The following is a 25,258-nucleotide window of genomic DNA, read 5'->3' as shown; positions in this document are numbered from 1 at the left end:
ATTACTAGTTAGCTGTTTTCAGTAAAGCAAATCTATAGCTAAAGAACTTAATACTTTCTCATTCCTTTGCCTTATCTTTTCTGTTCTAGCTCCAGCCATTTGTTCCCTGGCTTCTTATAAAGCATAGTTCATTTTATCAGTGGATTCTTCATCACTTCTGTGGCTCACAGCCTTTTGCCTGATATCTGCTGAATCTTCTAGCCTGGAGCCCAGAGACTACTCATTTTACTTTCTTACCAAGACTCCTGCAGGCCAAGTTCTGGCCTAATGGAAGATACCTGAATGTGCCCTATCTGTCAACATTCATGTACACCATGCTTCACTTGTTAGGAAAGTTACCCTTTCCTTCTGTTCCAGTTGAGGCTCTTCTCCATCATTTCTGTTGCTACACTTACATCATGCCATAGAGCAGCTGCTCTTGTTTCATTATGTACTCCTCTGGGACATAGCCTGTCCATTCTGCTTGGAATGGAAGTCACTGAAGTCTTGTCCCTGTTTGGGACTGAGCCAGGATTGTCAAGATGAGAGCAGTAGCTGTGGTTCTCTTAGTTCACATTAAAAATAGCTGGGGAATTGCTATATTTTGATTATTTTTTTTCTTGTTCATAAAGAAGGTGCATAAAGCCTTATTTCTTGAATATAGAAAGGGCAAACAAAATGTAGGGTTTTTTTTTGTCCTGGTAGGACTGGACAAATCCCAGCCCAGGTCAAAGCCATCTCACATCTTCATCCTGGCTCCCTCTCCCTTTGCTTCCATGATTACCTTCAGCTGCTGCCATATATATCTCCACCAATGCAGTTTTTTACTACTGCATTTCATTTCCCTTGGAGACCTAAGCAAGAAGTAAACCAGATTCAAAAGATTGCCCTTTGTCACCTTGGATAGACATCTAAAGGTGCCAAATGTAGTGTCATCCAAGGTTAGTCTTGGAAAGTGACATTTGCCAGCAGCCTCAAGTACTGCCTAATATGTTGTGTTCTTAAACTTTCTAGGAACTTTTTGATCCCGTAACATAAGAATCTTCATGTTGCCTCCATTTAGTCAGTGGAGATTGGATTAAAGAGCATAAGATTTGGCTTGCAGGTCATAGATACCTTTCAGAAAGCACGAGATACCTGCATTTTTCTGTTCATAATGCCAGAGAGCTGCTTGTGAGGACAGTAGTGTTCATGCATAAGGAAGGCAGTTGTGAACTCTGTGCATCTGTGTTTCTGTATATATGTGTGTGTGTCTCCATTTCCAGCACAGGAAAGAATCCAACAATATTTCACCTAAATGAGAAATGTTATTCTGCAGATTAAAGCCACGCAATGCCTGGTTTTGTCTTTATTTATGCCTTTCTATTTCCTTCTCTGCTGACATGGGTGCACATGCCGGGAAGCACTGAAGGACATAATTGGTGTTGTGAAAAATTATTGGGAAGCCAGGACGTTCCCTTGCAGTGATCCCCCCCTTCTCTTCCCCATCTGTCACCATCTAATGTGACAAAGTTTTTATCGGGCATTGAGGCAGAGGAGATTAAAAGTAAATACTGCAATCAGGAAGCAGCTGGGGGGAAAATGTAACACATTTCACACTAAGCTGAACCAGCTCATCAACTTAGCCTTGTATATCTACGGTGGAGGAGAGGGAGGGAGGGCTTGCAGGGGGATGGTGTGGTTCAACATCCTCCTCCACACTGGGAGTCTGAAGGGGATGGTGTGTTTTCCTATACAAATAGGACTCATGGCTTCTGGCACTTGCTTGCCTTGGTAAGGTGAATGCCCCAGGAGCACAGCAGTTTTCCACTTTCTTTTGTAACAGGCTTCCGTATAACACTGATTTCCCAGGCCCTGATTCATATATTTTTTGGACTCCCTTCCTTCTTTAATAGGGTCCTGGGTACTGTTATGTCTTATTCAGCTAGGAGGGCTTTAAAAGACATGTATCTCTGGATGTTGTGCGCTCCTATCACACCATCTCTGGGGAGCTGCAGGGTGTTGGCTGAATGAGAGGCACTGTCTACAGGCAGATACAATAATATTTTAGGCTCATGAAGCTGGATATTGAAATCTTTGATACACACTGGCCTAGGCACTGTTATATTCTATCCTATGGTAGGATAGAATTATGATTCAATGATTATATGATCCAAACTGATCTGCTTGCAAAGACCAAGAAGCCTGAAAGTTTTGAGCCACATTGATTTATTCTTATTTGTGTCTGCAAAAACTTAAGGTCTTTGAGCCCTGGCAGTCATCATCTTCTTGCAAAGCTTTTAAAATGCTTTATTTTCATTTCCAAAACTGCTGCCTATGTCTTCTTCCTTTTTTATAGTGCTGATGTGATGTGAGCTCAGAGCTGGTGAACAAAAGTAGACTGATGCATGCAGACGGCTGCCAGAATCTTCTCTTTATCCTTGGGATAAATAAAGCTTTGGAAAGTGATGCAGGCTTCCCTGGCATCCCTGCCTTTGTGCATGTATCTCCTGCTATGGAGAGATCAGGAGATCTCCTAGATCAGGAGGATCTCAGTCTCTGGCATTTTTTGGTCCTTGGCTTTGCAGCTGAGTAACAGTTAAGGGCCTATCTATATCATTTATGCTGGCATTTTTGTAAGGTGGAAAGTTATTTTGCCAGGAAAGGAACTCTGATGCTGTTGCTTTCATTAATTTGATGTCATTTCCTTATTTTGCAATTACTTTTTGGCTTTCTTGTCACCTGTTTGTTAATGTTGATGAGATGTCCTGTTATCTTCAGTAAGTTTTCTAAGGCTCAAATATCATAAAATCTTTCCAGCTATTTGCTGAACTGTTAGATTGAACAGTGCCTTCTCAACTGGGATGAATTCCTTTTCCTGCGCTTGGTAATCTGTCAGGATTTCTGAAAGTATGGAGTTTGTTTCCAGTCTAGTCTGATACTCATGTTGGCTTTGATCTCATGAGTTAGTAATTCTTTGTTGGTTACAAACCCCACCAAATAGGACCGTTACAGAAGTGCATACTTTCTAAACACTGTTGGTAACAAAAGTGGAACCTGCAACATCTTCCAGTGTTAACTTAAAAAAATAATAATCCTGCCACTGGACTACTGGCAATGTGTATTTTGTCTGTACAACAGCCTGTACATTATTGGCTATGGAACTCCATTATCTCCATACTATGAAGGGAATGAGTGAAGGATTTAAAATAGGCAAAGGGTCATTAGTATACTTTTCCCAGTATCACTGCATTCTGAAAAATAGGGAAGTTATGGAGACTCAATAACTGCTTGCTAGTGCTTGGCAGCTAAATTCTGATAATACTGTCCGCATCAAGCAAGTACCTGCCCTCATTATGGAACTGCTTATTTGCTCTCCTCTTAATGCATTTACATGCTTTATCTTAGGTCTGTGGGCTTTGATCCAGTCTTCTATGTCATTGTTTCTCCAAACATCTGAAGGCCAAGGTCATCCTACAGACCAAAACTGTGAATCTTGCTCTTATTCTCACTCCCCTCCTATTGAAATCAAAGCCAGGAGAAAAAGGACCCACACTGGCATGCAGAAAATAAGACACAAGAAGAATTAAACAAAAGAGGGAGGGGCTTGGGAAAAGTGCTAGATGGGCAGAGGAGGGTGTGCTGGAAATATCATGCTGGCCCTTGAAAACCTCCAAGAATGGAAATTTCAGTCTTTCTGGGTAACATTTTTCTCTGATTATTTATGATAAGAACTTTTTTCCTTATATGCAGTCAGAATCTCCCTTCTTGCAGTTAATTCCACAGTCTCTTGTTATCCTGCCTCGTGCATTCATAAAGATCCTTGCTGCATTGTAATAGCCTCCTTTCAGGTGTCAGAAGGCTGTTTAGGGTTCCCCTCTTGCTAGGCAAGCCATTTGTATCAAAATGGTCTTAATTTTCTCACTTTGTGCAAAGACAAAGCATCTACTGTAAAGTTGAAGGTAAAATTGAAGTATTTGAAGTAAAAATGAGCTGAAATTTAGCCACCACAAGGTATGAAAGCTATGCTGATAAAACATGCTTGCATCACACCTTAGTGGTCCCATAAAATTAAAGAATATTTGGTGTAGGCTTCAGGCTGTAGTCCTCATCTTGCAGTTCTTTAACACCATGAGCGCCAGTGCACATGTCTTGAAGGGAAATGTCTTAGTGTTTGTGACATTTCTAGGTATTAGGAGGGAGATGTCTAAGAAAAAAATATACTCCATTTAAACCACATGCCAAATGCAGCTGTGTCAAATATGACTGAGGTCCCCACTTAAAATGTAGATGACTAATGCATTTAGAGAACTTCTGTCCTGTTCACTGAAGTGGGAGAGCAGTCTTCAGAGAGAGAAGACTATGGTTAGTGGGGTCTCATGCCCTAGGTTAGCATGCACCTGCCCTGCATCTGGCTGGCTTCAGCATTTACTGTCACATTCTCTATGTCTATACCACAAGAAATTCATAAGGCTTTTTGTGCTTCAACATCCCATTTGCCATTACGTTCACTGTAACCAGCTTACACTGAGATGAAATGGGCAGGATATTCACAATACAGGGAGAGATGAGGACATTTCTACTATAGCCTCCTTAAAACCTCACTCACTTATTGTCCAGAATATTTTACTGGTATCAGGCAAGCTGCTCGAGCTGACTGCAGCTATACGGGCCTGAACGTGTTACGAAACTTTTGGATAAATCCTCCCATGTTTTCTGTGTGATTCCCCCTACCCTTGCCTCAGGAATACAGGTTACATGGAGTCTTTCAGGCTGATACTGTCAATCCTGCTGCTGGATTTATTTTTCAAAATACTTTCAAAAAAGAAGGAATATGTTTTTCCTGTCTTAACTTTTGCTATCTTTTTTTTGATCTAATGTTAATAAAGAATCTAGCAAACAGTCCATAATGTAATAAAGGAGGAAAGGTTTTGTTCTCTCTCTTTTACTTATCGCTGCAGTATGTCAGCACGGTAAGTCTGACATGCCATGAAAGAAAAGGCAGTGTTCAAACCCTGAATTTTATATGTAATTCTAGCACTAAATTGATACCTTTTACCTTCAAATATCTATGAGCTGTTTCCTTTTGAGTTCCCAGAGAAAAATTTCGTTTAAAATCCCATAGGAAACAGGTCTTCCACACAACTATTGGATAACTTGATGTGATTTTGTCTTTGATCAGTTATTTCAGAATTTCAGCCATTTAAGAAGTAATATGGCAGGGGAAAAAAGGGAACTTGGGAGCTTGTTCAGCCTTCACCCATTACATTGTGTCACTATATTTATTTGAGAATTTCTGCACTTGTTTTTATGCTCCTCATTTAGCTCTCTTCCAAAGTCATGGAGCTCCTTTGAAGGTTTTAGACTGAGTAGAGAATGTGGAAAAAATACTTGAGGTGGTTACCTTTTGCATCAGTCATGAGTTCCCCACATCACTATATCCCCCAGGCTTGGAAAATGTGGAGGCTAGGTTCCAGGAATCCTTTTTGCTAGTCATCAAGGTGAGAACAACAGCAGCTGCTGAAGCCAGACACATACCTGGTGTATCTCCTTCCCCACCCTAAGTTAAATAGAGGAGAAGGCAACTGGGTAATTTGTTTCAAATCATTAGTGCAGAGCATTATGCAGTGGCTAAATATGTGCTCAAAATTATTGCCAGGAAGGTTGCTTGAGCCTTCCTCCTGTTTCATTCTTCTGCAACCCAGAAGAAACTCATGCAGCTTGTATTGATGGCTCTTGATGTTCAATTGCTAGTAGCTTTCTGTTTAATAGTGGTTTTTTTTTAGTGGAAGTAACCAATTGTTTTTATCAGATTCTGCCTCAGGGTGCAGTCGTCAGCAGGCAGGTTCACCTCTTACTTGTGTCCTCTCCAAGGCATGCTTTGCTGCAGGAAGCTCTGGTAGTAGTGCAAAAAGTAGATCTTTCCCAGGGTTAGGTGCTTGCTTTGCTACTAAAGATTCTGCCTTTTGGATAAGACATAAAACTGAGGTTCTGAAGACTTGCATATTTTTATAAGTGTTCCCTGACTCTCTCCTAGGTGTATTAGAAAGAGTGCTTCTGCTTTGTTTGGGCAATACCAAGTACTGTGATGAAGTGCAAGTAACTCAATGGGATTTATACGAGCTTATGAAGCGGAGAATAAACCCCATAGTTTGCACAGTAAATCAATTTGTAAAGTGCTTTGGGATCTTTCTGGATGAAAGGCGCTATATAAATGTAAGCCATGACCATTCATCATTATTGAATATGAAATAGAGATATACACTCTATCAAGCTAGCAGCAATAGGCTCGGGCTCATGATTGCTCACAGGACCCAATCAGTCATCAGATCACGACATAATGCAGCTAGAATAAAAAAAGAAAACCCACAGCAAATCATTCCAAGCAATGCAATTAATGGACATCCAGTATAAATAGTGATCGCAGGCAGGGAGACTGGGCTTTTCCTGAGCAGTAGAGTTGATGCCAGAGCCATCCAGTGTGAAAGAGAATTACTTATCTAGTGTTAGCAGGGAAAGGAAAGACTCCTCTCCAGCAGTACACCATACAGATACTCACTTGAGCTAGACTAAAAAGACATTGTGTCTGTGCTTTCCAGAATTGGCTTTTCTTTTTTCCATTTGGGAAATGGAACAGAAAATGTTGGTTTTTTTTTTCATAGAAGATGTTAGCCTTTGTTCTACATCACAGAGATGCTGTTCAGTTTTTACACCAAGATGCAGCCCAGCCACCTAACCCTGTCACATAACCTTGGTTGTCATCTGTAGCACATATGGCTCTTGCAATGCAATATGCAGAAAAATATGCAAGAATGCATAGGTTGCAAAGATTGGGACCAGCCTGTCCCTTGCATGCCAGGATGTATAATGTGTTTCTGCTGCTCATCCTTGGTGACACTGACTGCCATAATGTACTCCATTTTATGCCAATTAAGTTGAAGTGTAGGCTGCTCCAGTACTGTGCCTCAAGAGCAGAGCAAACTGAGGGCTGTCTTCACTTGTGCAAGAGCTCTTTCTGTCTATATATTTGTTTTATGAGGAAAGGCAATACCTGGTATGAGATTCCCCTCCTCCCCTCTTGAACTGTACTAATGTGTCTGTCTCTCAAGCAGCTGTGATGCTGTGGGATATAATATTCTGCTATCATTTTCTGTTTGTTTGCTATTACCAAAGAGAGATTGAAATTTAATAAAATATAAGGTAGGGGGGTGAAAATTGGAATAATAAAGTGGGGGAGGGTATCAGTGACCCCATTACATAAAATCTGTCTTACTGCAGGTCAGCTTAAGAATGGGAAACTCCCCTCAGCTATTCTACTGCCATGGTCATCAAGCAGCAGTCTGCAGATTACATATGATCTATATATAGTGGGCTATATACAGTGCCCTATATCATCACCTGCAGCAGTCTTAATCTTGAGAGGTGTAGCCTGACATGTTCTGGAATCACTAGGTGGAGCAGATCAGGTGTCTCAGACACCCCTTCTGTCAGAGGTGCTGCTATTGCAATTCAATATCCCATCAGAAGTATGACTGTAGGATTGGGAGATGAAGGATCCTGAACAATCAGCCTGTAGTTCTGGTAAACCTTGTGCACAAGACCCTTTGTCAGTCATTAGCATAGATGTTTTCACTCACACTTTCCCATAGCTTTAGAATCATGCATGTGCTAATAGCAGATGAAACTCAGCTACTGCTTGGCCTGGTCAAAGTGGGGCAAAACCCCCAGCAATTAGAAGGATCCTATCAGAGAAGTTACGGAAATTAGCTGCAGTCTGGCAGTGTATAGCTTGATGAGGTGCTTGGCTTGTAAAATAGGTAGCTTGGTTATAAGTGGGAAACAGCAAGTAGATCTCTAACCCATCTGACCACAGGGGAAATTGTATTCCTGCCCCTTCCACACCATGCCTGTCAGTGGAGATGGGAAGGGTGTCTGTGCTGCTTCTATTTTATTCATATGTGGGTGAATCTCTTGGTCTCCCCTGTCTCTGAAGGTTATGTCACAGGCTAATGGCAAAGCTCTTGCAAAGCCTTCTCAGACTGAATTGAGTCATGGTCACAATGAGCAGTGTGTATTGAGCAAGCCATTAGCATTTTCTCTTCAGAGTTAATTAATTGGCAAATACCCATTCTAAGAGTATGTTTTCTCTTAATTTTTCCTACCTTCTTCAGGATGGAAATAACTTGCAAGGATCTTAGCCATAGCTATTTCTCTTGTGCTTGAAAGTGGTGTCATGTCAAATAATTCCAAGAACTTATGTTTGACAATAGATATTCTAGCTCTTTTCTGGTTTCCCATGCCACACACCTTTAAGATGCATCTCATATCCGTGCTCCATGCATGAAAATCCTCATAGATCTGCAGACTGTTGTTTTTCAACTCTGAAATTCTTGTCTTTGCATCACAATATTGCAATTGTTATTTCTAGCAGCAATCAATATCCTTTCAGTCAGGCTTTTAATAACTTCTTGATTAATTAATTAGTTAATGCAGCTAATTTTATAGGTTCTTGATTAATTGATTAATCAAGTAATGTTTTTTTGCAGTACTTCTAAAAGTAAAGTGTGGTGTAAGTGCTAAGCAATAGGTTATTACTAATTATTGGTTTTGTTTTAATACCATCCTGATCAGCCAAATCCTACCAAATAGATTATTCAGACTGAATAATGCTAGATCTGCAGATGGAATTCTTTCCGTTTGCATGAGTGTTTGAGTGTGTTCTTCCTTTGAGTGGATGTTAGTTATATCTAAGGTCAGAACAAACAGAATAGATACCACAAATGTATTTTGTTATTACACAGAGATAGTATGTACAAGATAGAGTAACATAAAAAGTGAAAGAGGTAAAATTATCAACTCTCCATTAAAACTGCTATGTTACAGAAGCCTGTTGGCAGTATCTGCTTCTACAGTTTATACATCTGTTGTTTAGGTTGTGTCCTCTTTCTTCACCTTCTCTCTCTGTTCATTCAAACTCAGAGTGAGAAGATGGGGGGAGGAGGGTGCACACATGCACACTCAACTCCTGGTCTTTCATCCACCCTTCAGACCCTGGCCTCTGCTCTGGACCAGGCACTTGGAACCAGATAACTTTCTTTTGCCCAGAGTTAGAGATTGTGGTGCAAGGATAAGTTCCTTACGGTTCCTTTGACTCTGATAATAGATACTTGTTCCTTGTTCACTTACCCCGCTAGACCCCAGATAGTCAGTCTGTCCTTCTACATCTGGTGCATGAGGCTTCAGAGAAAGCAAAAGTTGTGGTATCTTACACAAATGTGTAAGCCACAGATACTGAGCTGGGAAAAAAGTAAAGTAGGAGGTGGAGGAATACGATTATGCCTAAATACCTCCTAAATTGTTAGTTGCAAGCAAATTCAGGCACCCCCACAAAAAGTCTATTTTCTGTTCTGCTCACAAGATATATTTACTGCCCTTGAATTACAAACTGCATGCTATTTTGTGATGTTGCTAAGGTGTATTGGAAAGTGAATGTTGGTTTTGAAAGAACTGTGGGCTAGAATCCACGTGACTAGAGAGCAGTGCTGCAGAATAGGACCTGAGAGTCCTGACAGACAAGCTGAAGATCATTCAGTGGCTTGACTTTGAGGCAGTGAAGGTTGAGTGCATGCTAGGTTGAGTTGTCAGAATTGTGTTGAGCAAGTTGAGGACTGATTATTCCCCTCTATTTAGCAATTGTAAGCCTGTACCTGGAGTCCTGTGCCCATTTTTGGGCTGCGTATAGGGAAGATATTGACAAACTGGAGCAAGTCCAGTGTACAGTTAAGGGACTGAAGCACATGAAATAAAAGGAGAGACTGAAAGACCCCAGTTTATTCAGCTGAGGAAGAAAAAGCTAAGGGAGATCTAATAGCCTTCAACTGCCAAAGAGGTAGTTAAAAGGTAGACAGAGACAGTTTCTATTTGGAGGAGCACAACAGAAGGATGAGAGGCAATGAATACAATCTGCAACAGGGGCGTTATAACAGTGTGGACAGAGAGGCTGTCTTCTTCACAATTTGCCCTGAACAGCCTGATCTATGTTCAAAGTTGGGCTTGCTTTGAGCAGGGACTTGGACCAGATGACCTCCAGGATTCCTTTCCAATCTTAATTTTGTGATTCTAAGTGTGATCTGTAAGACAGCTAACACTATATTATGCAGTGAGTTAACCTGGAATGTAGCAGTCCAGAATAAAACTAGTTCCTTGCTTTAGCATAGAATTGGGCAAAGAACTGGATGAGGTACATGAGTTTTGGTGCTTTAGCCTTCTTTTGAACTGAATCAGAAGCATCTCCTGAAGAAAAGGCTCCCTTCACACAGCAGACCTTTTGTTTGGTATTATACGGTAGGTGTTTCCTGATAGATGATTACATGTGTATGAGCTGCCCTTATACATCTAGCTAATGATGAGTTTCAGTGGCATTAATTTAGGTCTAGAGGAGGCAAGTGTTCCTCTGTAGGTTTATTTGCACTTGATAACTACCTTGGAGAACTGAGCAGCATAAATGAGGGAGGGAGGGAGGGCATAATCAGAGATTGAATTCCCTGCTCTGTAAACTGTCCTGCTGAACAGAGATTGCGGTGGATGTTGGGCTTGCAGTCAAACATTGTTTAATGTCTTGATTGTTTTCATGCAGCTTTATTCTGTCAGAGGGAGTATCAGTGTACCATAATCTTTCTTTAGTTCTCTAACTGAGAGAGCTTTTAGAAACAGAAATCCTGAAGGATTTCCTGTAGTTAGTGCTTAGTTTCGGGTAGCATGAGAAATGCATTTGTATGCTATTTTTGTGAGCCTATTTCCAAATGTCTGCTTATTTTTTCCTCATTTTATGCTTACCATTTTTAGAATAGTCTAGGTAAGACTTGATCTTCTGTCAGCTATGGCAAGCAGTACATACTGTGTCTTGGGATATTCAAATACTCATTGGTAAAACTTCCGGAGGGGAGCCTGTGCTTCAGTGAAACAAGTTACCCATAGATACTGTAGAACTTCTATCCTTGGAAGTTGCCAAGAGTCAGCTACACAAAGGCACAGCTGACATGTTCTAGTGGTAGTAGTAGTGCCTGTACGTGTCTGGACTAGGTGTCCTCCAAGGGTCCCTTCCAAATGAGTTGATGGCTCACTGCGTCAGGACAAATCTTCCTCTCTCAAGACGTCTCTTCTCACAGGAGCAGCAGATCTGTGCACAGGGTAGTCAGGTGTCTTCCATCAAACACAAGCTGCAAGGACCTCTTGAGCTGAGGCAGGCTCATTGTGCTGCCCCTTCAGGCTGGGCTAGGCTTGCTTGAGATGTGGTGTGCAGGGACTTCTATCTGCTTTCTGCTGTGAAGCTGGTGACTTGGTGCATCTACATATGGAGTCCATGAGGATGTCAAATGCTGACATGAGCATATTATGGCCGTGGGATTTGACTCAGGTTGGCTGGGGTGATCCTGTTGTGATATGTAAGTATATGTACACTGGCATGGCAGAGTTATGAGGCAATCAGTTTGCATTGAAATACATGCCAAGCAACCATATTGGGAAGCTCCCTCCAGGTAATCAGTTCAAAATAGTCTGGAATAAATTGCTACTTGTATGTCCACACTCCACCCTCACCCCTCAGCTGGAAATCATCTTGTATCACATTTTAAGGGAAAAGGTCTGACTTAGGCATTGCGCAGAAGCCAAAGCTTTTCTATGGCACATAGTATTTCTGGGATAATGAAGTTATTGGTCATACTCAGAACCTTTTCCATTTATACCACAGCTCTTCGAACATTGATAGCAGGTAAGTTTTATGCCCACTTCGCATATTCCTTGGCCATGCTCTGAATGATCATTGAAATGAAGTCCTGGGGCACCCCATACCCTAACAGGCTGTGTAGACTGTTCCAGTCTGCCCTGGGCTTTTGGAACTTTCTTCACTGGCATTCTCTTGTCTCTTTCAAAAGCTTGCCATGGGTGATGGTAGGGTCTGTTCTTGGTGTAGTGTGATAGATGCATCCAATCTGTTGCCCTCTGCTCTATACCACTAAGATTATTTTATATCTATTGCAAATATGTCCAATTGCAAATTGTAGTTACAGTTATATACAGGAAAGCTGAACATACTACAGTATACCACATTCTGTGATGCACAGGTATCTCAGAACATCCTGCATTAGCCCACTTCTCAGGGGCACTTCACCGTTGTGAAAGTTTTGGGAATGTTTGTGTTTCCTTTATAAAATTAATCTTTTTTAAAAAAAGAACCTTATTTTCCTGTGATATTGTCACAAGAGGGCAGAATAGGAGTTTGCACATCCAGTAACTTTTAGCACAACTGAACAAATTGCTATGTTCCAGCTGAGCTGTGGTAAGAGCTGTGTGCACAACTAGCCTGCAGGAGACATGGGGTAATTTCACTTAACATTGCCTTCTGCTAGGTTAAGTCAAATGACTTTGTATTTATCACATGCCAGGAGCATGCATGTGATCAATTATCACAGTAAGATTATAAGCCTTTACTTCTTAAAGCTCAGTAACTTAATCCTCTATGTGAGCCCTAAAAGCTGTTTTCGTACCTTGAATAGGTATCTTCCTAGGTATTTTTAGAAAGCCGGAGTGCACTGGTAGTCAGAGTAGCACACTGCGCTCTCTGGAATGCTCTGAAGAACCTACAGCTCATTCCTCTGCTAAAAAAAGCTGCCTTTGGACTGTGAGAGCAGTCCAGGCCTCTGAAAGTTCCCGAACATGAGTTACCTGCTCACAGCAGCTGGGTTACCTCTGCCATTGCAACAGTCTCAGTTTAAGGGTGACTAGAGCTGTTGACTTAGATCTGTCTGGCTTTTTTTTTGATAATTGCAGATTTTATTTTGAAATAGCTCACTTGCAAATGCATTCTGTCTCACTTAGATACTTAAAATGTTACAGAATTTTAATTACTAGGGAATTCAGTAATTGTCATTCAAAATAATTGTTGTGCTTTGGTTTTCCATTGATAGTGGACTTTGAAATGGTCTTTAACTTATGAAGAAACCAGTCAGAGGATTGGGATTAGTAAAGCACTCAGTGAGAAGTGCCTACTGAATGAGTCTGCATCAATTTGACCAACTTTTAAGATAGCTAAGTTAAATGGATACACATTTGTCTGTATATAGACAAGGCCTCAGATATGGTAGAGTTCATTTTAGAGTTAATTCTAGAGGTAGTTCAAAAAAGTGGACAACCCTGCAAGAGAATAAAGTTTCTCATCTTCTAACTGACTCTGCTAAAAAAAATCATCAGTGGCAGCACAGAACTGCATATCCTCTGCTTTCTGGGTGGGAGCTACGAGTATGCAGTCCAGTCAGGACACAAAACGTGCCCTGTGATGGCTGAGTCTTTACCAGCAGGTGCGCAGCCACAGGAAGTGCTGGGTTTCATGGTTTCCTCGGTAAATGCTCGTGAAAGGGAGAACAAACAAAAAAGTGACTCAGTTTGTGAGCACACCTCATGCCTGAGCCATTCAGGCGCCCGAATAACCACATCATAACTGATCAAATACAGCCTTCCTAAATTAACACCTCTTCGAGTTTGCTAAGCAGAACTGTAAGGCTCTAATATTAGCAGATTCTACAGTGCTACACACACAGCAGCTGCAAACATCTTTGGTCAAGAAGCATCTCTATGGAGACTACAAGTTCCACCATGAAATAGGGAAGACTGTTCAAATAAAGGTGACTTGTTTGGTGGGATTTGTAGTGTCCGGGAACTGTGCCACGGTACAGAAGAGGAGTGTGTGAAGGCCACACTCCACTAATGGGAATTAGGCGCTTGTCTTGAGCTCCCAGCAAGTTGCCCTAATTTGGGCAAAGTCTGGATGACCTTAGTCTGAATTGTTGAAATAGTTCAGCCCGTTTTCCCTTTCTCCTAGCTACTGCTGAGTACTTGAGGTGGCTCTGGCTTCCCTTCATAAGGACAGAGGAACCTGTGCTCTGTGTGTGTGAGCATGCATATGTGTGTGTCTGGCTGCCTGTCATTACAGCAGTAATGGAAATACTGCACGGATCACAACTCTCAATTAGCTCCTCGGGAGATTGCTGTGACAGCCAGTTACTGAACAGCAAAGCCTGAAGGAATGAATTAATTTGTAGTACACGGCAGTTAGAGTCATAGTGTTAGCAATGGAATAAGACAGCAGTAGACCCTTATTAGGCTCAGACTGTGTGATGCAAGAGGCTGTTACCTGGGGGATGTCTCTCTTTTCTCTGTCACACCCCTCTAGGGTTAGGAAGGATCTTGGCCCATGAGTGAATGAGTTTAGAGCTCTCAGTTCAGTCCTTGGAGTCCCTGTCTGCCTGAGGCTGTTTGGCAGCCAGCAATGGGCTTTCATTCAACACAGACAAGGGCATGCTGCTCTCCTCCTGGCTTGGAGCCAGGCCAAAACCACTAAGTGAATGGTATTCAGGGGAGGTAAGGCTATCTTTCTGTCCTCTTCAAACAGCATCTCTCTTCCTTATTAGTTCACATAGCTGTATATCACAGAGGGTATCCTAAGGCTGCTGCGCCAGGGGATACTAGTGTCTTGCCTTTGCAGTGTGACATTTATACACAGACATAGAGGAGCAAAATGTGCTCAGTAAAGTGTTCCTAGAAAAACTGGGAATCTTCACAGATGGCCTGAAGTTCGCTTCTGCCCACAAACAGCCACACATTCCCTGTACCCTGAAGTACCACACTATGGCCCAGCAATACAAATTTGGCTTTCCACTTTCTCATTTTTCAGATCTGCTGTCCAAAGATTCAAAGGTCTGCAGTCTCTTATCTTGACATTCACAAAGCTGAATACAAAGCTTGTCTTTTATCTTGTCTTTTATCAATTACATAATGACTTTTTCTTAAAACTTGTTTTAGCATATTTTATAGAGATGGCTTCTTCGTGTGCAGAGTGGATTTGTCACAGTGGGACACCAGCCTTTCTCTCCCTTTGATCAACCACCTACTGAGAAGCAGTGCGAAGTCAATAGTTTTGGGCATGCCGCTTGTTTTAACTGGGACAGATCTGATCTCCAGAACTGTGATGTGCAGAACTGGGAAGGAGTAACATGGAAATAGAGTAATCCTTGCAGAAGGTAAGAAACAAGAAAGGAATATTTCCTATGGACTGTTCCTCCAGTGACCAGGTGCTTGAGAACAGAACTTTACTGTGCTGATCTGGTAGGCTGAGGAATATGCCGAGTTCCACGTGGGAATAAATTGCCTGTGTCTTAAGTTTTTTATGTTCTGGAAAGAAAGATGTCCAAGTGGGAAAGAAAAATAGTTCCAAGAGGAAAAGAGGAATAGTTCACTGACAATAAAATCCCTAAAGGTGGTTGTCCTCTGTTTATCTGCTAAAAAGGAGCAGCGCCAGCAAAGCCTTTTTATGCCATCCTGGTCTTCAGGCACAAGAGAAGTCTTTTCTTTTGAAGGAATTCCTGAGAGAGTAATTCAGTCTGCGGACCCTGCTTTGTCAACCAACAAATGGAGCAGTTAAGTTACCTTTGTTGACAGAAAGAAGGAAATCAAGAAGTCAAGTCCAGGCTCCTCTTAGCACTGGTATCCTCATAACATGAGATTCAGCAAAGTGGTTGTAAAAGGTTTTGCAGCTCTGGCAGTGCTTCTTGTCTGGGCAGCATTGCCTTGGTGTGCTTTTATTTTTCTTCACATTGGAGTGTGAACAGAAGCTGTTGTCTAAACAGTTGACATTTTCCTTTTTTGCAGTCTGTGGCTCTTCCTTGATCCTTGTGTCTGCTGCTTGTATTAACTGTCTTCTTGTCCCTCGCTGCACATTCTGGCCAGTAAGTGGTGCTCCCCCCTTCCTTCCTGCAGCTTCATTCTTTGTGCAGAGCTAAGAAGTGCTGACATACATTGCTGTGGCTTTCAGGTATGTCTCACCCAGACAGTATGTCATTCTTTGATGTAGTGTATTGATACAATAATGCTATTTCTAACTTGAACCCTAATGGTGTGGTTTTAATTACAACTTCCTGGTATTGTCCATACTGGAGATTTTATGTACTGCTACAGAGGTCCTTGAATAGGATCCTCCGTTGCAGGCCACCAGATGAGATGGGCCCCAGTTGGGTTTTCATGCATAATGTTGAAAGTGAAGAGGAGGAAGTTTATGTGGCTGGCATGGCTATAAGGAAACTAGAAATCTGAAGAAAATGAGACCTTGGGGTACAGCACTTTTGTTTGGATCTACACATCCTAGTGCAGTATTCTTGCCAACTAAAGAAGCATGTTTCTTTGCAGCGATATGTGGATTTGTTGGGATATGGGATGGACCTTTTCCACTGGCCCTTTACAGCCAGGCTCCTTTTAGCAATGTAATTCCACTGTGAATTCTGATGGCCATAGTCCAGATTTTTCCGCTCTTGATCGCTACTGTGCTGGGCTTTTTTGCCTGTATATAAATGATGGCACAGGGACCAAGGCAGAAGTAAATCTAGTCTTCTGTTTTATCCTTAAGTGATGGTACAGTTTTTAGAAGTAGCAAATAGCTACCCAAATGGTTTTGTTACAGAGACAGGGAGTAAAACAAATGTGAAGAATAGGGGGGAAGAAATGGACCAAAGGAGGTGAGGCAAAGAAGATGGGAGTACAGAAAGACAGGAAAATTGATAAATAAAAAAAAAAAGAGAAGTGACTAAAGCAAGAGAGGAGAGAAGGAGATTCTCTCCTGATTAGAATTCATGAACTCCATTCTTACATTAAGTCTATATATGACACCTGGCCTTTAATGTGAAGCTGCCTACGAGCATTAAAAATTAAAAGCAGAAGGTACGATCCATCCATCTCGGGAAGCGCTGCTCCCCTCCTATCTGAGCTCTGCACAAAGCTATTACACATTGATAAATTATTTTGGGTAATAGCTGAGATATTACATTGTTTCTGAGTGAAGGTAAAATCTCTCCATGACATGGGCATTTATCAGGAGTGCATTTCATCCTATTTATTATGGCTGAGACGAGATCGCAGGCTGCGGGCAGAGCTGGCATGTCGTGCTGATCACCTCCCCCATCGCCTCCCTTCCCTCTGTCACTTGGATGATGGGATATTGATGGAGCTCATGACAAGTTAATTATTAACTAAAGATATGCAGTTCACCTCTGCCAGGGGAGGGGGCATAGAAGAGAGCAATGATAGTTCTTAAAAAAATAAATATATCCATAGTATCTCAGGATTCTTCTCTCCACCTTTATCTCACTTCTATCTGTGATATTTTACAACCCCCCAAATACATCAGGTAGGTTATTTGAATTCCAGTATGGTCTAGAAGGCCAACAGAAATGGAAGAACCTCTAAAAACTTAAGATCTTGTTCAAGAAAAGTTTCCACAGAAGTTTCTCTCCATTGGCTTGGCATTGGAAGTAAGTAGGGGCAAATTTTCACTGTCCACTGAGTAACAATGACTTCTCTGCCTCTTGAAAGGGCCAGAAAGCAGACCCATGGAATTTTGATTCAGGCCCATAAATGAATGCTTGCTTTCTTTGTAAAGAAGGGATATCCTGACATCCTCTGAATATTTTAGCTATTCCTTTCCATTGAGCGCTGGATGTTCCCCTGAAGGTCAGCTGGTTTTGCGGGACAGAGGGAAGAGGGCAATGGTCATAAAAACAGTGCTTGCTTGCTTCTTCGTCTGAGCTTCTAGGCTAAACAAAATGAGTTTGCACCGAATGATGGACTGTGTCATATTTGCATCCTGGTAATCTTGCCCATTGAGAGAGACAGCTGCTGTATGTGAACCTTTGGGTTATAGTATCAGATACACTTAGGTATAACAAATGAGTTACTCAGTTGATTGGCTGCGGACTGAGTAGTCCTTCAGTCAGCAGCATTCACTTTGCAGTAACAGAGACAGTCAGTACTACCTCATGGCTATGTACAAGGAGCTAGTGTCTCAGCCAAACTAGTGCCTTACTTATTTTGCAGAGAAAATGGCGGAGCATTGCATTGGGAAGTTTTCCTGTTGGCAGTCTCATCAGCAAGGCTGAGGTGTAAATGGTCCTCTGACTAATTCTGCAGTTTGTTGACTAGGTTGGAGACAAGTCAGTAAAAAAGCATTCAGATGACAGAGGCAACTAGTGTACCATTATAGGCTAAGCTGCTTCTGGTTTGTCCATAAGCTATCTTAGCAATTATGTTGGTCAGGTAGTTCTAGAAGAAAGAAGCCACTGCTGCAAGCCACCCTGACAGTGGCCATTTAGAAGATAATTGCAAAGGAAAAAATGACAGTCTAACAAAGGAGCTATACTCTCCATATGGTCTATAGCAAGACCTGCCTAGTGAATTTTCACCACTTCAGAGTCCTTCAGGAAAAACTAAGTGTGTTTGGTTTTTAAAACCCAAGATGCTCTAGATGCCAGTTTAAAACTACAAGTGTGCTAAATTTCATGCAGGTTGGATTTGAAGCATTTAGCTCATTTAAGCCCCGTCTACCTCACTTCCCTGAAGAAAGCATAAGATTATTACTTCAGGATTATGGCCTGTAACCTTTGAAATTTTTCATAAAATGAAGTTTCTGCTTTTGTTCTGCTTATGTTTTCAAGTGCCATATCTGAAATGCCAAGTCAGCTGGGACCCAAAGGTAAAAGCAATAGGTCTCCCGTGGGCTTAGAAAAACTCCCACAAGATTGGTGTTTCTGCAACAAATTGGTCTCCCCAGAGAAAAACTTCAAATACTTCATTCTTTTCAACCTGAAGTATTCTGGAACTTGTGAAAGCTGCTGTGTGTTCTCTATTCTATTCTATTTCAATGCTCTCGTATTGAAATTGCTCTGTATAAAAGTAAAACTTTCAGTTTTCATTTACTTCAACCTTGGCTTTCTGAAATCTCTGAAGATCTAGCTGCTTGCTATCAAAGGTATGAGAAGAAGAGATGGGACTGGAATCCCAGGTACAGATAAAGTGAGCACAGTCTGAAACATGGTGGGTAGATTAACTACCTAAACTCCAAGTAAGAAACTGCCCATGACTCCAGTAAGGCTAATCTCTCTGTCCTTGTCTGGTCATAGTAATCAGTTTGCCCTCTACTTAATATAATGAAATATATAATAAAAATGTATTAACAACTGTGAACCACCCTCATCCCCTCTCCAAACCCCCCTGGGATCTTCCAAGGTTAGAGGATGTGCAGTATACTCACCTCAAAGAAAATGCACATTCACTACCTTTAAACTTTTATTGCACACCTTGTCTTTGCCTGTTGCTTCTCTTGCAGCTGCTTTTTAGTCTGGGCTTTGGACTGCAGTCCCTGCCTGCACATTGTAGGTGTGTTGACATCCCTGGAAAAATACTAACGGTGTAATACCTGGTGGACCTATTTGTCTTCCAAAAACACCTTTCTGGTGAATTTTATGGTAAACACATCAGGCTTGTAAATTTGTGTTCAGGAGGTCTGGGCACTTACACTGTCTGTGACTCCTTCAAGGCAGAGACTCCATCATTGTTTCCAAGCAGCCTGCCCACCTACTGGTTTTGGTAATGACAGTGCTTATAGCTTTTCTCTAGTTTTTTACCTTACCTGGACTTTCCTCCTAAACACCTCATAACTCAAGCTGTAGTTATCTATTCAAAGAATGCCTCTTACACTAACAAAGGTAGTAACAGGAGTCCAGTGCTACCAGGTTGTTCATGTAGCGCACAGTTCTATAGTAGTATGAATAAGGAGGCAATGGAGATGGGATTGCTCTGCTTGAACTTGGAGATCTTTACGTTTATAGAAGAAACATTGAAAGCCCATACAAAAAAGGCCTGTACTGAGAAACTGTAATATGAATAACTTTTGTTGAGGTCCATCTTCTCATTTGGAAAAGTACCTATCCATAACATTCATGTCTTCTGGCATAAAGATGATGATGTGTGGTTATACTACCTGCTGGCTACAGAAATGTAAGAAATATGAGTTATATTTACGTTAGCTTTACTATAATTAGCTCAATCTTGAATGTGGGTCAGTGTGATTTAACTGAACTGTACCTAGGAGAGTGTACTCAGGATGGTTGTAGAGGAGTGTCACAGAGCACACAGTAGCAGCAAATCAGACAGATACCATTCAGCAGAATATGGCTCCTTCACAAGAGCTAGAACTGAATGTGCGGTTTAACCAATGTTGTGTCCTGTAATATGTGATAGAATTTACACTGAGTGTAAGCTGCGTCAGGCAAGCAGCCTATTTGTTCAGCAAGGCTTTATGGCTGTGCTGCCCTATATGGGAGGTCATGTGTTGCTGTGATGTGTCAGATCTGGTGTCCTTTACTAACCTGATACCTTGTCTTTTGCTGTGACTGACACAACATGAGTTGAGAAGGTGCAGGGACTCCTGGCAGGGCATAGTTAAGAAACAGATGGACTGTGGGGTCACATCTGCTGAGACTGTATTCGTAGAAATTGACTTCTTGTTCAGATGTGTGTCCACACCAACCAACATAAGTCTAGATATGTCCTTATACCTGCCTTATCCTTTTCAATTGTGTCTAGCTCCTGGCATTAGTAACAGCTGAGGTGAAGGTTGCACCAGCTAATTACTTTGTCAACTTTTAATTTCAGTGAATAACCCTTTCTTTTTATATTCTAGTTCTAGACTATTGTCGATAACAGGCCAACTCCTGGCTTGTCTGTTCTTATATTTCTCAGAATTCTCAGCAATTTGCTCTGCAAGTTTTTCTCACTTATAAAGGGAGGGAGCAGAAACCTAGCTGGTCTGTCTACTGTGGTACCTTTTGTCTTTTGTATTCCCTGAACAGACTGGCAAAACCACTTAATTCTTCAAATCTTTCCCTGTGATCCACTTCAGTATTCTGATGCTTTTAGGGGAAAAAAAAACAAAACAGGTATCAATAGGAAACCTGATACTTATTAGTACTTATTTGTCCTACAAGTTTTTATTGAAAGCGTGTCTTTATATGAGTTTATCTTAAAATCATCTACTCACTTGTGGCAAGTCTGTCTCTGTATGTCACCTCCTTTCTGTCACTTGCTTCAGTCTTGCCTGTTGTCTCACCTGAGTCTTCGTATGGATTTGGGTGGTAAACTGAATAGTGAGACCTTGAGCCTCTGGGAGGTGTGGTGGCTTTGGGCGGTACTGTAAAATAAATCATTCCTAGTCATACCCGGCTGTGCTCTAGGCCAGAAATGTTGCTGCTTTCCGAATGTGGCAAACACATGCGCAAACGCTGGAAGCCAGGACATACCACTGTGCTCTTTCCGTATGCATGCAAGCACTGCACACACATGCACCTTCCCCCACCATAGCATAAATAGAAGATCATATTCCATATGCTCCCAGGTCAACCCTGAGAAACAGTTGAAGCAGCTCAGAGAAGCACACAGAAACTTAAAGAGTTAATCCCACAGTAATTGGAAGGGGGGGGTGTGAACAGTGTAATGGAGGGGTGAAGAGTTCCCATAAACCCATTGCCTCAGCTTAGAGAACCTAAGGGGCAGTGGTCAGAGAGAAACAGAAGGAGAGAGAGAGATATCAAGTGTAGTAATCAGAATGAAAAATGGAGCTCCGGTTACTTTAAACAAGAGCTAATTTATCACGAGAACGAGTGGATAAGTAGCTGAGTTTCAGGCGTTCAGTAAGTTCCCCGTTCTGCTCCAAAAATTATTCCACCCCTGTCTCCATGCTCCCATAAATCATCCCCTTCTTCACTTCTGCTCCGATTACCCATTACTCCTGCCTACTACACGCTTTCCCCTGCCCGACATAATCTGATGGGGCCCTGCCTTTTAATTTTACGAATGCTTTTTTTCTTCTTGCTTCTCAGCTTCCCGTCCTTGCTCCTCCCCTCCCCAGCTTCTTTCTACATCTTTGTTTCCCTTTTCCCTCCTCACCTACTTTTTTCTTTTTTTTAATGTGAAGAACAGGAGGGCAGTAATGCTTTCTGGCATCTCCCCCCATGAGGTTGGCTGAGCTGAAGGAGAGGAATAGAAATTAATTATTTTCCCCAAGCTGAACTCTCTTTGGGTTTGTGAGTCCTGTCCCTAAGCACATGACAAATTCTAGATCCAGTACAGCTGTACCAAAGGTGAAAGTCTTGTTCTTGAGAGGATGTGTTGCTTTTTGTTGAGTCTTTGAAGCTAAACATTGTGTTTTACCATTTTCCCCTGTTTCTTTATTGTACACAGAGCTTTTTTGAGCTGCACAGCTGCAGGCGGGAGAACTTTAATTTCTACTGCAGTGTGTTCTTTTTCTGCATATGCTTCACTAGTGCTAATGTTTGCACTGGAGCAGTTCTAGCCTGGCTGTCACACAAATATGGAGGCGCTGATACGGGCCCCAACCCTGAGAATTTAGACTAGATGCACAAAAGAAACTTTTGTTGCCTTCATTGATTCCATACACCAAACCAGCTTAAACCAAGCTTGCTGTAACAAGCAAATATCAGCATTAGGAGAATGTGTTGATTTTACTGATACAGCTATACCTTTCTAATATAAAAACCTTTGATACTACTTAAGGACTACTACGTAAGTCTGGTGCAGTATTTAGATGCTGTATGGATGTGCACATGGATTGCATATGCAAGAATCCTGAAAGTGTATTTCAAACTCAAAGAATTGACATGCAATAATACATTGTTTCGCTTATATATTGTTTCACAATATAAATTATTGCTGAATAATTGTACTAGCTGCAGTTCGAGCACTTGAAATCACTGTTTGTCATGTTTATCAGTTCAGCATAGAGGCAACAGATCTGTTTGATTTCAGTAAAATAGTTTTTGTAGGCTTCATTAATTGATTCTTAAATAGCCTGTGGATATTAAAAAAGGTTCAGGAGTGCTAACTTGCACAAATCTAATAGATGCTGGCAAATCCTAAGTTGGAAGAGCTATCCCAGCTGAAGAGAAAGGTTTATGCAGGTCATCAGTCTAATCTAATGTGCACAGAGCTGTTATTTCTACCTGTAAGATATTCAACCAAATTGTCATGAGGCTTACTGAATCTAAAAAGACAAAACTCCCTTGCCCTGCTGAGAACAGGGTAGGCAAAGTGACAGCTCTGCAGAGAAAGCAGCTGTCCAGAGCTGGGTTTTGTGCAGGATAATGGATGGAGGAGATGGATTACCGGGTGATAAATCACACAATGGAATTGGCTGGTGCCAGAACCCATGAGCAAGGAGATAGCTGCCATGCTCTGCAGTGGGTATGGCCATCTCCATCTGAGGAGCAGTAGCCTTTATGTATGAATTAACAGGAGTTAATTATAGTGCAGCTTCTTGACATAAGGCCTTTAAAGCAAAACAAGGGTGGCAAAGGGAACACGTGAGTTTGTTTATTTGGTAGTTTATCACTTTTCTTTTCAGGGAAAGGGTAAAGGAAATCATCTGTGTTCTCATTTCCCCTCTTCATTCTCATTTTATCTTTATTTTCATTCTTTGAAGCCCTTAGTGTTATTTTCTGACCAAGAAGTATCACAGGCATCTTTCAGTAAAGAAATAAAGGAGCTAACTGAGCATGACACAAGGCATTCCTATCCCACATGATTCATATACACTCCTTCTGTCCTGTCAGGCAAAGAATGGTTGCTGGCACTCACTGTGTAACTCAGTAATCAACAATACTACTCCACATCACCCTAAGGACCAATGATACTCTGAGCTCTGTGTACACTGGGCTGGGCAATCTATACATAAGAGAGTGACTTGGAGTGGGTGGAAAATTGGCTTCATCCTACAGCATCTTCCTGTGGACCAAAAGACATTATGTTGGGCACTGTTAAGTGCATCCAAAAAAGTGTGCAGTGGTGGACTCCACATTTGAAATAATTTTCTAGGAAGAGCAATACAAGGCAATTCTTAATCCTACATGAAAATAAAGCCTAAAAAGAAAACCATGCTTCTGAGATGCAGGGGAAGCTGCTGGCTCAAGGTCAAAACTTGTCAAGGATGAAGTGTATTTTGTTTGCCTGTCTTTAATAATACTACTTTTTATCATTAAAAAAACAATGAAGAAAGAAGAATCTGTGCCATAAGGAAGGATACGTTGTTTTCAGGTGTTCAGCAGTGGGCTGACATAGCAGTGGAAACTGTTATAGCAGAAACTGAATTATTCCTGACTTGGGAGTATCCCATTCTCTGCTGGGTATATCCTGTCTGTGTAGTCATGAAGATGACAATGGTGATCCTCTTTTGCTAGAGCTGTGGAGGAAAGTTGCTGGCAAAGAATCAGAAAGGGAAGCTACACAAACGGTTCTTGTGCAAGGTGTTTCCAACATGTCCTATTTTCTGTAGCAAAAGTAGAGCTTGTGCAGCTCTCTAGCAGGCTCAGGAGGGGCTGGGAGCCCCCAGATTGTTAGTGAGAGCAAACCTTTCAATTCATTTTTTTTCAGGACAATAGTCCATAGACACATAAACTTCATCCCAAAGTTTTGGGTATAATCTCTAAAGCCTTGTGTGACTTGGGACTTCTTTAGTAATTGTAACCTGACACTGATGTTTTTAATAATGTAAAGGATTTTACTGAACATTGGCAAAGTCATCCATTATTTGTGGAATTAGCCCATAACTTGTTTCATGACTTGTAGGGCAACTGAGATTTCATGCGTGTAGGGCAACTCTGTAATATGGTCACTGGGTTAGCATCTGAAACACCAGGGGCCTTGTTAGGCTCAACCTATATTTTTTAATATCATTTTGAAGAGGTAGTTCAATAGTAGACTAATCTTCCAGCTGGCTCCTCCCAGGCACCTGGCATATACCAAACCCGGACACGTCAGATCCACTACCTTGCTATGCTATCACATTGTTAAAAACTCAGAGTGAGTGATTTAATGTTCAGAGATTTCTCTAGAAAACCCTACTACTTCACAGAAGTCTCTTTCTAGAGAAAGAGGCAGTGACCTTAGCTTGCCTTGAATCAGGCTTTTTTAAACTTACATTTTTAGATGCTCTGACAGCTCCACTGGCAGGCAAAGAGCTTTTAAAGATTTTCTTGTTGTTGGTTTCAGGCTTTGGATGCTAGAAATCACTGTTTGCTTCCTGCTTGTGTTTTTCTGGAAAAATACTGATATGGTATCAAGGCAGTAAGTAAACATGCATGGTCTGGGTCCAAGCAGAGGCACAGAATAGTCTGAAACCTGGCAGAGTTGTATAAGACTGCAAGCTGAGACTTCTGGGTTTGCCCCAAGTCATCTTTCTTTGAATCTTGTTAGGTAGCTTCCCCAGGGACCCCCTTACAAGAAACAAGGGCCCTGTATTCTCTTTACTACCTCCCAACCGTCTATGTGACACCAGCTGTCCTGTCCCTACTTGAAACAGTACTGACTGTTAGCTGGGAGCAAGAGCAAATCTGGGAGCTTTAGTGGTAGA

At 41.6% G+C, this 25,258-nt stretch overlaps 1 long non-coding RNA gene across 2 annotated transcripts in view; it reads left to right on the top strand.

The window, feature by feature from the left end:
• LOC134172749 (uncharacterized) overlaps positions 1 to 25,258 on the top strand; it is an 88,748-nt gene that overhangs the window by 48,787 nt on the left and 14,703 nt on the right. The window contains exon 3 of one of the 2 annotated variants that reach the window (XR_009967995.1): positions 14,827 to 18,124. The exons of the other annotated variant lie outside the window; for it this stretch is intronic. This is a non-coding gene — a long non-coding RNA (uncharacterized LOC134172749). Of the gene's footprint in view, positions 1 to 14,826; positions 18,125 to 25,258 lie in introns of those variants that run through there. 2 annotated transcript variants of the gene reach the window in all.

The sequence above is a fragment of the Pezoporus occidentalis genome, unplaced genomic scaffold, assembly GCF_034315485.1.
Source record: "Pezoporus occidentalis ecotype Australia unplaced genomic scaffold, CSIRO_AGI_Poc_V1 ctg47, whole genome shotgun sequence".
NCBI classification, from domain to species: domain Eukaryota; kingdom Metazoa; phylum Chordata; class Aves; order Psittaciformes; family Psittacidae; genus Pezoporus; species Pezoporus occidentalis.
This window is presented reverse-complemented; position numbering and strand designations above follow the sequence as displayed.